Raw genomic sequence first — 13887 nt, 5'->3', positions numbered from 1 at the left:
TATTGAAATATTACAGAGTGAGAAAGAATAATGCCATCTCCACCTGGGCTTTACTCCTATAATTTCTGTATCTTGGTTCTTATAACCAAAATGACTTTTAAAAAGAAGCCACTACATTTCTCTTTTAGCTAAATGTGATGGGGAAATGCTCCAGCAATGAGCTGCCACTTTTCTTGACAGCTTCAGAAAGGACAGGGTGCTGAGCAGCCCCTCGCTTTGGAAGCACAACCTGACTTTGCCTTTCTGACCTGGGAGGCTCAGCTCTTGTTGGCGCTGACTTGGTCTGTCTGGCTTTACATTCTGGTGCACGTTGTTAACGAAGCAGTGGCTTACATATGTCTACAGTGCTCCTTTATATTCCAATAAATGCGTTCTAGGCTGTTCCTTGTGAGTTGTGGCAAGGGAGTGGTAGAATCTGTCACTTTTAGCGTCGTAAGTCAGCTTGCTCCATTTCTGCATCTGATCTCAAGTTTTGTAAAAACACAAAAAAGTCCTCATGAAAATTTGACAGATTCTAGTGTGCATTTATCCTAACATACTCATTTTTGAATGCATTTTGCCTAATACACACATTTTGGCAAGCAATTCCCCAATATAGTGTATTCCTGCCCCTCCCCGCCGTTTATGCACTTCCATGCACATTTCCCTTAAGACACACACACTCACAACAAGCTGGCATTTTGATGGTGGTCCTGCCTGGCTTGTGGCCTCCCCTGCTCCCTTGGCCAGGGTGGGACATGGGGGAGTCTTCCAAGAGCCCACCACAACCCGAGGCATTTGGTGCAGGGCCCCGGGGTGAGGATGTCTGGATCTAACAGCTCTGCAAAGTCACGGGCAGTGTGGGGTCTTGCTCCCCTTCTAAGGAGACCTCACTTTCCAGGTCAGGCAGGGCTGGATCAAGCAAGCTCTGGCGTTAAGGCTTGATAGGTCCGGCGTGCCTGGATTGGCCTTTGGGCTCAGCTGACAACGCTGGAACGGCAACTTAGAAGGCGCTCTTGGACAGGGGTGAGGAATCAACCTATTTCTGGTTGGTGTCACAATTGTCACATTTCTGCATGAGTATGTAATTTTTTTTAAAAAAAATCATAAAATGTTGCATTTTAATTCATATTTAAATATATCTTTTACAAGATGTTTTCTCTTAAAATACGGATGCCGATACTTGGTGTGTTGGGAACTGTGGTGGACATTCAGGAAGTGCCGCCGTTGCCTGTTGGAGGATAAAGCTGTTGAGATTATCCGTGACTGTGCTGCTTCTCTGTTTCGGAATTGTTTACCATCAATACTCTCCTGGTTGGCCGGCTGTCGTTTGGCCGGTGTGGTGCTTTGCAGGACTGAGCCCTGGATGCCCGCCAGCTGTGACTATTTTTTTCTCTCCACCTGTTTGCCGGGAAGGGACGTCACTGTTACTTGACGAGGGAGAGCCGCGATTGTTACTAGTTGCCGCTGTTGCCGCTCTTTGGCTGTACTATCGCCCCAATTTTTTTTTACTTTTGGGAGAAGAACTGCCAATATTGTCAGCACGTATTTGCAGCTCTGTTTTTTTTGTGGGAGTGAGGTGGTGTATGTGTGATGAGAGTGTGTGTGTTTGTGAATGGTGTGTGAGTCTTAGGTTTACATTATGTGCCTGGGTGAAGGGATTCAGAATCGAGTGGGGAGATTTGAGGGGGCCCCAATTGGCGTGGTGACGGGCAGAGGGAGATACGGCGTTGTGAGGAAGACTTGCCAGGTGAGGGGAACTCGGCCCAGGCAGCTAATGACTATGCCTTGTTCCGGTCTCCCTCACACCCACAGGTTTTTTGGTTGTCCTATCAGCCAGCTCTCGGATCTCCGGATGCTGCTCCTAAATGCCAGTTCGGTACAAAATGAGATCTCCCTCATCCACGATTTAATTGTGGACGAGGGAGCCGATCTGGCATGTATTACGGAAACCTGGGTGGGTGAGCAGGGAGGAGTTAGTCTCTCCCAGCTGTGCCCACCGGGGTATCTGGTTCAGCATCAGAGTAGATCTGAGGGACAGGGAGGGGGGGTGGCTGTGGTCTATAGGAGTTCCATCTCCCTCTCCAGGCACCCAGTCCCTGTGGTTACTGGTCTGGAGTGTTTGCATCTTGACAACACGTGACAGATTGGGGTACACCAATGTGACAGATTGGGGATTCTGTTGGTGTACCGCCCACCTAGCTGCCCAACAGACTCCCTAACTGAGCTGATGGAGGTGGTCTCGGATGTATTGCTGAGATCCCCTAGACTGATGGTGCTGGGGGATGTCAACATCCATGCCGAGGCCGCCTTATCTGGGGCGGCTCAGGACTTCATGGCTTCCATGGCAACCATGGGGCTGTCACAATATGTTGTTGGCCCAACACATATAGCGGGACATACTCTAGACTTAATTTTTGCCACGGGACAGGGGGATGGTGATCTGTATATAGGGAGTCTTACATCAGTCCCTTTGTCATGGACAGATCACCGCTTGTTGAGGTTTAGACTTACTGCGACCTCTCCCCTCTGCAAGGGTGGGGGACCCATTAAGATGGTCCACCCCCAGAGACTAATGATTCCCGAGGATTTTCAAAGGGCTCTGGGGAGTTTTCCGGCTGATAAGGCTGGCGCTCCTGTCGAAGCCCTGGTGGAACTGTGGAATGCAGAAATGACCCGGGCGGTTGACACGATTGCTCCTGAGCGCCCTCTCCTGTGTAGAGCTCGTACAGCTCCATGGTACACTCCGGAGCTGAGAGCGATGAAACAGCATAGGCGACGGCTTGAGTGCAGATGGAGGCGAACTCCTGATGGATGCAATTATGCACTGGTAAGTGCCTACACTAAGTTGTACTTAGGGGCAGTGAGGGCAGCAAAAAAGCAATCTTTTGCTGCCACCATTAAATCATCTATCGGCCGTCTGGCGGAGCTTTTTAAAATCGTCCGAGGGCTTCTGCATTCTGGCCCTACGGACATGGTGGAGTCATCTCAGGCACGCTGCAATGAATTTGCTAGGCACTTCTAGGACAAAATCTCTTGCATCCGCCAGGACTTGGACTCCAATGTTACAGCAGTAATGAGGTGTCCAGTGCACAGTCTTGTCCTGATTCTTTGGATGAGTTTCAGTTGGTACAGCTCGAGGATGTCGACAAAGTGCTTGGACTGGTGCGCGCGACCACTTCTAGGTTGGACCTTTGCCCTTCTTGGCTAATAAAAGCTAGTCGGACTGGAACAGCCGGCTGGGCCAGGGCAGTGATTAACGCTTCACTGCGAGAGGGAGTGGCCCCTGGTCGCCTGAAAGAGGCGACAGTAAGACCACTTCTGAAGAAATCATCTTTAGACCCGGAAAATTTTAACAACTATAGGCCCGTAGCTAATGTTCCATTCCTGGGCAAGGTCCTGGAACGAGTGGTTGCAAATTAGCTCCAGACACTCTTGGATGAAACCGATTTTCTGGATCCATTTCAGTTGGGCTTTAGACCCGGTTTTGGCACAGAGACAGCCTTGGTCACCCTGTATGATGACCTTTGTCGGGAGTCAGACAGGGGGAGTGTGACTCTGCTGATTCTCCTTGATCTCTCAGCGGCTTTTGATACAATCGACCATGGTATCCTTTTGGGCCGACTCACTGATTTGGGAGTGGGCGGTACTGTGTGGCAGTGGTTCCGCTCCTACTTGGTGGGCCGTCTCCAGAGGGTAGCGCTTGGGGAGCATTACTCGGCACCCTGGGACCTCCAGTATGGGGTTCCGCAGGGGTCAGTTCTGTCCCCCATGCTTTTTAATATCTATATGAAGCCACTGGGTGCGGTCATCAGGAGCTTTGGAGTGCGTTGCCATCAGTATGCTGATGACACGCAGCTCTATTTCTCCTTTTCATCTTCTACAGGTGAGTCTGTCGACGTGCTGAACCAGCTGGCAGGCCATGGAGCTATAGTCCTTCTCCTAAAAATAAAGTAAGATTCTAGTCCTCAGGGTTCTGATTAGACTCATCCTCAGGGATGTAGCTGTCCAGGGTCTCGGGGGTCTTAGACCCCTTATGTTTTTGGGAGCCGGTCCCAGCAGGGCCCCTATTTCTCCAGCATACTACAAGCCAATCAGCATGAAAGAGGAGTCACTAAGGAGAGTCTTCTCGCGTGCTTCCTTATCCTTTCCTGCTGATTGGAGCCAATCAGCGTGAAAGGAGGTGAGTCAGCTACTGTGAAGACTCTTTTCAGTAGCTAACACTCTTCCCTTTCATGCTGATTGGCTCCTAGGGACATCTGTTGTTGTGGGAGGAGGGATTAACAAGGATCTCGACCCAGCAGCAAAAGGGGGGGAGGGGAGGGGCAGTGACTATCAGGAAGGGATCCCCCCCTTCTTGATTTATCATTACACCGATGCCTATGCTGAGTCAGGCCCTGGTCCATCTTGGTCATCATTTTCTACCCTGGCTAGAGGCATAGAAACATAGAGTTGGGAGGGGCCTATAAGGCCAGAGAGTCCAAGCCCCTGGCTAGCATCAGCTCTCCAGATTTCAGGCAGAAGCCCTACCTGGGTTGCCGCTGGGGATTGAGTCTGGGATTTTCTGCAAACAAAGCAGATGCAAGTAAAGGCTGATGGCTCACAAGGTGCAGCGCCAGAGTGTGGCCGGTGGGCACCCCAGGCTTATTTGTTTATATTTTGTACTTGTAATTTAATAAATAAAGTCATCATTCTGGGTGTAGACCACCCAAAGCATCTTATATCTTATAGAACACAGTGAGCATTCAAAAATGAATAATTTAAAGACAGCAGTACAAGTGTTAAAAACATAGGCCAGTCAAAATAGAAATGCTAGCCACTCAAGAATAGGTCTCTAAAATATGGCCTCAATTAAGAAGTGGCAACCTGAAAAAATAGGGATTGTCGTCAACTAAGTCCTACCCAGAGCAGACCCATTAAAATTAGTGGACCTAAGTTAGTCATGTGCATTAACTTCAATGGGTCTCCCCTGAGTAGGGCTAGCACTGGATACAAACCTTTGTGTTCAAAACCTGCTCTTGGCGGTCACTGATTCATAGGGTCGCCATAAGTCGTAATCGACTTGAAGGCACATAACAACAACACACCTCTGCAGGAGGGAGTTCCACTAAGAAATGTAATGTATCCGTATCACCATCTAGGGGCCAGCACAGAAAACTCCCTGTCTCTTATGGCCATCATTTGAATTGACCTTACCAGCAAGCTTATGAGCAGAGCCCCAGAAGCAGATCTTTCTGTCAGGCAGACTCCTGTGGGCATAGTCAGTCCTTCAAAGTGCCGTCAGATAATGAGGTTGAAATGTCACACACACACACACACATCTCCATCACCTTACCCCCGATTTGGCATAAGGCAACATATGAAGCGAATGTGGTAGTTCCTTCTCAGGTGACCCAACACCTGGGAAACCCTGAAGGGGGCCAAGAGTGTTTTGGCTGGAATAGGGAATGTTGTTCAGTTTTGTCTTGCTAGATTGCCCCTGGGCTGTGTCCCTTCATTTCAGTGACTAATGTGGCTAGAGTCCATTGTGATTATTATGGGCTGTGGGGTGGGAAGGCCTGGACCTCACTGTTTGTCCAATGCCAGCCATTTGAAATCCTTCCTTTGTGGGTCTGGATTTGTGCGTTGGCTTTGGCCCGAGAAGGGAGACAGGGACTTTCTAAATCAATTTGGAAACCAGCCTCAGTTCTTTGTTTGTGGCATAGCATTCTCCTCCCTCCCTCCCTCCCTCCCTCTTTCTGTCTTTTAAATGCAAGTACGAGGCATCTGTAATGGAGCTGGATTTTGCAACATAACTCATGGAGTTGTACAAATACCCCATCAACAGCGCAGCGGCTCATTTCATTGTTCTCAGTGCATGGAATCTTCATTATTTGCACTGTTGATAAAAGGCCGGGTTTCTTAGCAGATCTGCGCTACTCCATTTAGCTGGGAACAGTGATGTATTCTCTGCTCGCTATTGGACATCCTCTGTTTCTTTGGGTAATAAAGAACTCCTACACTGAAGAGGAGAAAATGGCTGTTTCTCCCCTTGCTTGGGGTGGGGGGTGGGGAGAGAGCGAGAGCGAGAGAGAGCAAGAGCGAGAGAGCACAGACCCACACAATGCAGAATGGACAGAACTCTGGAAGGTGGACTTGCATGGAGGAGGCTTCTCAATTTCTCTGCATTTCTTTTGCTCCAGATTTTGGAGTTCTTGAGTTTCTCTGGTTTTGTTTCCAAATTGGGCCCGATGCCTGAAGAATCCTTGATTGTTCTGAAATAATAATAATAATAATAATAATAATAATAATAAATATTTCTGAATTTGATTCAGAAGCACCTGATTCAAACATGCACACACAGAGACAGACCTTTTATTTATTTTCAGCATTACTGCTCTGCTTGTCAGGACTGGCCTTCCCACGGCAACTGACAACATCATTATAACAGGCTCAGAGGTGCTCTTAGAGTGTCATAGAGTGTTGGTGGGTACCTGCAGGAGGCCCTCTCCTGCAGACCTCAGTGATAAACTAAATTATATGGGGTGAAGTGATTTTTCAGGGAACCCAGACCCAAACTGTACCGGGCTTTATACACCCAAACCAGCACCTTGAACTTAGGAGACCGTATCACATCACATTCCTTCTTGGTCTGTAGCTTTCCATGCTGTAGGGCAGTGCTGGGAGGGGGGCCACATGTTGAGCACTCCCCTGTAGAAAGCTAGCATCTGAAGGAGGATTTCTAGCCTTGCTTCTGCCTGATAGGCTCATTTCCTAGATGCATAGAGTTGTTTAATACGGAGCTGCATTCTGAAATGCTAAGCCCCCTCCTTGCATCCTGAAGAGGAATTTGCTGCCTGCCCTGGCAAGCCTCCATGCGCCTTTCCATCATTGTGGTCTCCTGGGCTTCCATTGAGCTCAAGCAGCTGGGTGTTGGAGAGCAAGAGCTGGGCATTCAGCTCTCTGCGTTTTTGTTCTGAAATTGGCCTCATCATTGCTGATTGGTGACTTTTCTCCTTGCTATGTGCCCACATGTCTAGTACAGGTACTTGTCGGATGTTCACTGTATCCCATTTTTGAGGTCTGTACTTCAAACTTACAAGGCAACAATTTAGACTCATTAAAAACATCCCTGACAGACCCCAAGGCCTTTGGGGGATAAAGCTAACTCAGAGAATGGGTATGTGTTCTGGAATAAAGATTACAAATGAATGACTGTGACGCTGGGATTTAAGCAGATGGCCCAAGATGTTTTTTGTCTAAAGCCGAATACTCCTGCCCCTTCCTCCGTCACCACCAGCCACGTGGAATAATGAATAACTGACAGATTGCTCCCTTTAAATGGTCCTGGGGATGGAGGGATTCCTGCCACTTGATGCTCTGTTTTGAGCAATGGCCTCAGCAGTATTGAGGCTACCGGGAATTTGGAGGAGGAGAATTTTGGGAGCATCCCTGAAAAGGTACCCCCTCAGTCTTCTCCCTCATCCCACCTTAACAGCGTGGCTGGCACTGGGTTGGAGACAGAAAACAAGGGGGCATTGGAAGCGGTTGAGCCAAACTATTCGTCCACCTAGTTCAGTGTTGTTTACACTGGTTGGCAGCGGCTGTTGGAGAAGGTTCTGTCTGGGAGAAGCTGGGATTGAACCTAGGACCTTCTGCATGCAAAACAGCTGCTGCCACTGAACTACAATGGTCCTTCTCCAGGGTTGCCCAACTCTTTGATGTTATGGGGGGGTGCTGCCACTGGTGCTGAGCGACCTCAGAAAAGAAAAAATGGTGGGAGGAGAATGAACTGGAAAGAAAATTGCTCTAGTTGGTATAGGAAATGGGCTACTGAAATAAGTTGCTGAAACCCAAAGCATCTGGAATTTGGCAGACTTCTTCGGTGGCCCTTATCATGTAGCCCAAATAAGCCCCAGGGAGAGTTGGAATGGGACCCCTCTCAGCTGCATCTCAGTGCTGTTTTGCTTGGGCCATCAGACTTCCTTGGTAGTCCCTGAGAACAGCTCAAGGACGTCATCGCAGACACAACTGAATCCCCACCGCTGCTCACCCCGCCTGGCCCGGCCTTTTCAGTCTCCTGATGTGCACTGACCCTCCCTCCCTCCCTCCCTCCTCCGCCACTCCTCCCCCCATGCCCCTCTAGATATTCAGCAGCCTTCCCTTGTCTACCCAGGCTATAAACATGCTCCAGGTAATTATGTCCCTGGCAGGTAATGCTGGAGAGAGACCCTTTATCTATGTGAGCAGAGCATCCCTCTCTAGACGTTGATCGGCTGCAAACAGAAAGAGAGAGGGAAGGAAGGCGAGGGTTTGGGGCTTTTTCCCTGTTGATAAGGATCTGGGCTTCTCAGCAGAGACACCGAGGCTGGCAGAAAGACAAACCGAACTTCACTGCACAGGAGCCCCTGGCCATGAGTGCTCTGCAGTTGGATTATCTGGGCAAGTTGGCCCTGCAGAATTCTTGGGAAGGGAGTTTACTGGTGTATGGGTGTCCCAGCATTCATTGCTGCTCAGTCATAACTCCTGCTCAACCTGTATAATTGTAAATAAAGACACTTCTAGCAGCGTAACCTCAGGAATATGTCCCTTTGAGTTCGATTGGAGTCATTCCCCTGTAGGTGTTGGTGAGTTGTCTCTTTTCTCCAAATAAAATTACCCCATTAAGGGTTCCCTTTCAAGATTTTGTGGGTCTTGAGAGGAGACTTGTAAGGTGGCATGCGGAATATGGAGGAGATGGTTCTTCTCGTCCAGCCTTCACCATCCTAGTGCCCTCCAGATGTTTTGGACTGCATTATTTGGGGAAGAACTGCAGCTCAATGGTCCCAGCATGCAGAAGGTCCGGGTTTCAATCTCCAGGTAGGGCTGGGAGAGCCTGGAATCCTGGAGAGCGGCTGCCAGTCAGTGTAGACAGCACTGAGCTAGATGGGCCAGTGGCCTCACTCTGTATAAGAGCTTCCTGGCAGCCCCAGACAGCACAACACTGTGATGCTGGGGCTGATGGGAGTTGTAGTCCAAACGTCTGAAGGGCACCATGTTGGCAAAGGCTGCCCTCTCGCCTATATGCCTCTCTGTGTGTGTGTGTGGTGGGCTGAGATCTTTTTATTATTCTCTTTGTTCCTCTTGTTATTTTTAGCCGCTGAGTCAGCACTTTGTGTGGCATTTAAGAAAGTTAACAGGGAATGTTGGATCAATTATTTAAAGTCATTGATAGGATCCTCAGAGGCCGGTCTTTGTTTTTTCCAACCTTCTGTAGTATGATGCTTCTGCTTTTCAAAGCAGCAAAAAAAAAATCCTAAAAAGTTGCAATAAAACCTGAAACATACCACAATGGTTGCTTTGGCTATGCCTAAAGTTCACCGCTGGCCAGCTGACATTAGGATATTTCCACGTGGCTGGGGCTGCCCTTCTGAAAGTCCCCATTGGAACAGATCTTATGACCCCCCTGAGATGATGACCGCTTCATAATCTTCATCAGCAGTGGGTGCGCCCCTCCCCACTGGAGTCAGGATGTGGTTTCTCTGCCAGTGACATTTGGACCCAGCCAGGCCTCTGTCCAGTGTTGGCAATCTCTTCACTTTTGGTGGGTGTACTTATCTGAGCGTCAGCCAGTAAGGCACAGAGAGACATCCCTGTTGTCTCCCACCATAGCTGATGAGTTACGAAGGTCTCTGCACTGTAAGAAGCAGAGCCCTGTGGATTAGACAAAACGCCCATCCAGTCCAGGATCCTGTTTCCACAGTGGCCAACCAAACTCTCCAATGGGAAGCCCATGGGCAGGACCTGAGAGCAACCCTAGGCCTCTCCCCACTGGGGATTCCTCCCAGCAACTGGTATTCAGAAGCAAATTGCCTCTGAGAGTCCCTCCTCTCTGTTAAAAGGCTTTCATTTTGCTGTTCCATCTGCACACATTGTAAAATGCTAATCTAAACATAAAGATATCTAAACAGACTTAATGTACCGAGGAGCAGCTTTTATCAGCTTGGGTCCTGATTCATTAGCATTTGCTTGCGGAGGTACAGGCCATTATTGTTACGGGGTTCCTCTGCATGGCCATATGGATGCGTTGGCTGTGTTGCATTGATCAGCATGGGAGCAGCAACACAGCCATCTGGGTGGCGTTTGCCGTTTGCCTTGGGAAAGCGTTTAAAATGCAGGCATTGGGGAGGCTCCACATCTCAAGACAGAATCGGTTTCTCTAGTGCCACACATGACTTAGGCCCATGAATCTCCATGTGTGGGCTGGGGGACGCCAGTTCTCCTCCCTCTCACCTCTTTTTAGTTCTTGGTTGAAACTAGCAAGTTGAGGGGGGGGTGTTACTGGTGCTGCCTGGCATGAATCTGAGTTCATCAGTCGGCACTCAGGACCAGGGACAGCTCACGGGGGGGGGGGGCAGGATGCAAAGTTAAGAGACGGGGAAAGGAGGGAGGGGACTTGGAGTGCTCACTGAGGGCCCAGCTGGACATTGCTTTATTTAATGGTATAAATAGCAGCCACATTTTTAAAAGTTACTTGATTAATTAACAAAATGCCAGGCTCAGGAACCACTGGTTTTTGTCAGGAATGGAGGACACAGGAAAAGGAGGTTTCACCCTTCCTTCCTCAGCAGTGATTCTGACAAACAACCCCCCCCCCCAGCATTGCAATTAACACTCCAAAAGGAATACCTCCTACTGGCATCACTGCGGGGTCTCCCTCCAGTGCTAACTGTTGGGGAGGGGATGGTTTTTGTCAGGACCATGTGCAGGAAGGGAAGGGTTAAAGCACCTCTCCCTGTGTGTAAGTGCACACATGTGTGTCTTTGTCAGGGTGAGGGATGCCGTGGCTGCTAATCATGCTATTAAAGCAGTGCCTGATTGCCCTGAGGGTGCAAGTCCTCCCCCGGGGAGGTGAGTTTTCCTTACTTGCTCAGAGGAAAGCCCTGCTTGGTCTTGCTGCCCCTGGCCTTGGCGTGGCAGAAGAGAGGTGCCTTCTTGAGCTGCGGGCATCCTGGGGAAAGTGCCTGAGGGCAGAGGCTGCACTTCCTCCTCTGAAGACCACGAGGATCCACGGCAGATCCCCAAACACACTTTGTGAGCGTTGCAAACAGCTGGAGGGCCCTTGCAAAACCCCTGCTAGGCCCACCATCTCCCCTTTTCCTGCCCCAAGACCCAGCAACTCACTTTGGGGTGTTGGGAAAGCAGCAAGCCCTTGGGACAATCAGTCCCAGAATGGCCCATAGGAGAAGGTGTTGCATCTGAGCCTGGGGTGTGTGTGTGGGGGGGAGTGCTTGCCGTTGCCTTCCCAGGCTGTGTCGTAAGCTTCCTGGCTTCAGGAGCAGGGAAAAGGGCAGCAATGGACTCCTGCAAGTGGATTGAGCAGCTGCAGTATTCAGGCAGGGGAACACTTCATGCTCATAATGATAGCAAAAGACGGAGGCTGCGCAGTCCTCTGGGGCAGCTCCTTTGCCCCCTCTGTGGGAATCTCTGCTGAGGTGAGGCCTGTCCTCCCAAGTCTCCTTCTCTAGCAGAAGGGCGGTGGGTCCCCAAATTATGGAATGATTTCTCTGACGAGGTGCGCCTGGCACCAACACTGTTATCTTTTCAGTACCAGGTCAAGACTTTCCTCTTCTCCCAGGCATTTTAGCATGTGTTTTAAATTGTTTTAAATTGTTTTTAAAATATGTGTTTTTAAATTTGTATATTTGTTTTTAATGTTTTTAGTTATTGTAAACCACCCAGAGAGCTTCAGCTATGGGGGAGTATATAAATACAATAAATAAATAAACAAAGAAAGGGGCTCATCCTCCTGTTCTCACAGTGGCCAACCAGAGACCCCAAAAGGAGCCCCACAGGAAGGACACGAATGGAATGGCAACTCTTCCCGCTTGCGATTCCCAGCAACTGGTATTCAAAGGCATTCTGCTGCTGATATTGGAAATAGCACATAGGCATCTGGCTTAGTAGACATGTTCTCTACAGTAGGGCCCCACTCACACGGGAGGCTAGGTTTCAGACCCCCGCCAGAAAGCAAAAACTGCTGAAAAGCGGATCAGCTGTAGTGCGGGGGTCTGGAACCTAACCTGCTGATCGCACCAGAGGAGGAGGAGATCCGCTGCAGCACAGAATGCCAAAAAGCGGGGCACCGAGAAGCGGGGCCCTACTGTATTCATTTCTCTAATCCCCCCTGTAAAGCCATCCAAGTTGATGGGCATCTTGGGGTTGGGCATTATATTATGTTCCACTTCTCTCTTGGTAGCCATCCAAGAGAGGTTCACACAAACAATAATAATAACAATAAACTTTATTTCTACCCCGCCCTTTTTCCAATAGGGCTCAGAGCGGCTTACAGCTAAAAGATAACACACCATTAAAACATAGAAATGTATACAATTAAAAATAGAATTAAACTGTGGGACAAATTAAAAACTATAAAACGTACGTTTAAGAACAGCAGATAATTTAAAATAATAAGATCATAATGTAGTCACCCGTCCTATGGCACTTAATCCTGGCCGTTCTGTATCCCAAATGCCCATTGAAATAAAGCAGTCTTTTCTTGTCGCCGGAAAGATGGCAAGGAAGGAGCTAATCGCACCTCACTCGGAAGGGAGTTCCATAGCCTAGGGGTGGCCACCGAAAAGGCCCTATCTCGTGTCAGCATCATATGTGCTTGCGAAGGTGTGGGGAGCACAAGAAGGGCCTCACCTGAAGATCTCAAATCCCGGGCAGATTCATGTAGGGAGATACGATCTGTCAAATAGCCTAGACCTGAGCCGTATAGGGCTTTGTAGGTCAAAACCAGCACTTTGAATTGTGACTGGAAACAAATTGGCAGCCAGTGGAGCTGTTGTAACAGGGGAGTTGTATGGTCCCTGTAACCAGCCCCGGTTAGCACTCTGGCTGTAGCTCTTTGTACTAATTTAAGTTTCCGAACAGTCTTCAAAGGCAGCCCCACGTAGAGCGCATTACAGTAGTCTAAGCGGGATGTAACCAAGGCATGCATCACCCTAGTCAGATCAGGCAGGTCCAGGTCAAGCCTCCCATGCATTGAAAGAATGTGCAGAGGGAGCACAGGAGCTATGCCCACCCCACCCCACCCCACCCCACCCCACCCCTAATATCCATGCATTCAGTGGGCATCAGAGATGTTTGTGGATAGAGCTCCTCTGCATTCTTCCAAATTGTGGAGGAGTTCATATGGACCCCCTTCAGGTGAGGAACCATCCCAGAACCTTTCTTAATGTTCCCCCCACCCCTTTCAGTGTGGCATGATCCCCCTCTTAAATGCACTCGGGGTCTTTCAGCTCCTCACTTGATGGTTTAGTAATCATGGTCTGAACATGTGAATGGGGCACTATGCCTGGATGCAACTGAGGCCCCTCTGCCAGACAGCTGGAAACATAGTGAGACTTTTTGTAAAAACTAGCCATTGCATGGTGAAGAGTTGTGTGGGCAGAGGAGTGTCTTCTGCCCTTTCACAGCTCATCCCTACATGGTGAGAACACGCCATTCCATGGTATTTGTCAGTATGTAGAAAACTGCCCTGAGGTCTTGCATTTATGTTTGCAGCCTTTGTAAAAATATTATTTCTCCTTGCTCCTCGGTTTTTATAATGTCAATATGCTCAGATCTACTCTTTGGAATTACATTTTATATACAATGCTGCTTTCTTTCTGCCCTGGAGAATGTTGTCAAACTTGGTTGTGTGTGTGTGTGTGTTTAAGGGAGGCAGAGGAGAAAAAGGGAGGAAAGCAGCCCCTGTTCAAAGAGAAACTCACAGGAGATTTGGATTTTGACAACCATGTATTTGATTATTATTATTATTATTATTGTGGTCTGGAGTGAAAATGTGCAATGGATTCTTATTGAAATTCACCTTTTATATTCCAGAAGCCTTTCCCCTCCAGTTCTTTTTATGGCTGTGATTTGAAATCCGTTGTGGAGGAT

At 48.9% G+C, this 13887-nt stretch overlaps 1 protein-coding gene across 3 annotated transcripts in view; it reads left to right on the top strand.

Moving 5' to 3' along the window:
* CAMTA1 (calmodulin binding transcription activator 1) overlaps positions 1-13887 on the top strand; it is a 697561-nt gene that overhangs the window by 257904 nt on the left and 425770 nt on the right. The window lies entirely within an intron of this gene.

This window comes from Rhineura floridana, chromosome 18 (assembly GCF_030035675.1).
Source record: "Rhineura floridana isolate rRhiFlo1 chromosome 18, rRhiFlo1.hap2, whole genome shotgun sequence".
Classification (NCBI taxonomy): Eukaryota; Metazoa; Chordata; class Lepidosauria; order Squamata; family Rhineuridae; genus Rhineura; species Rhineura floridana.
The sequence above is the reverse complement of the archived record's forward strand: the minus strand, read 5'-3'. Positions and strand labels throughout refer to the sequence as shown.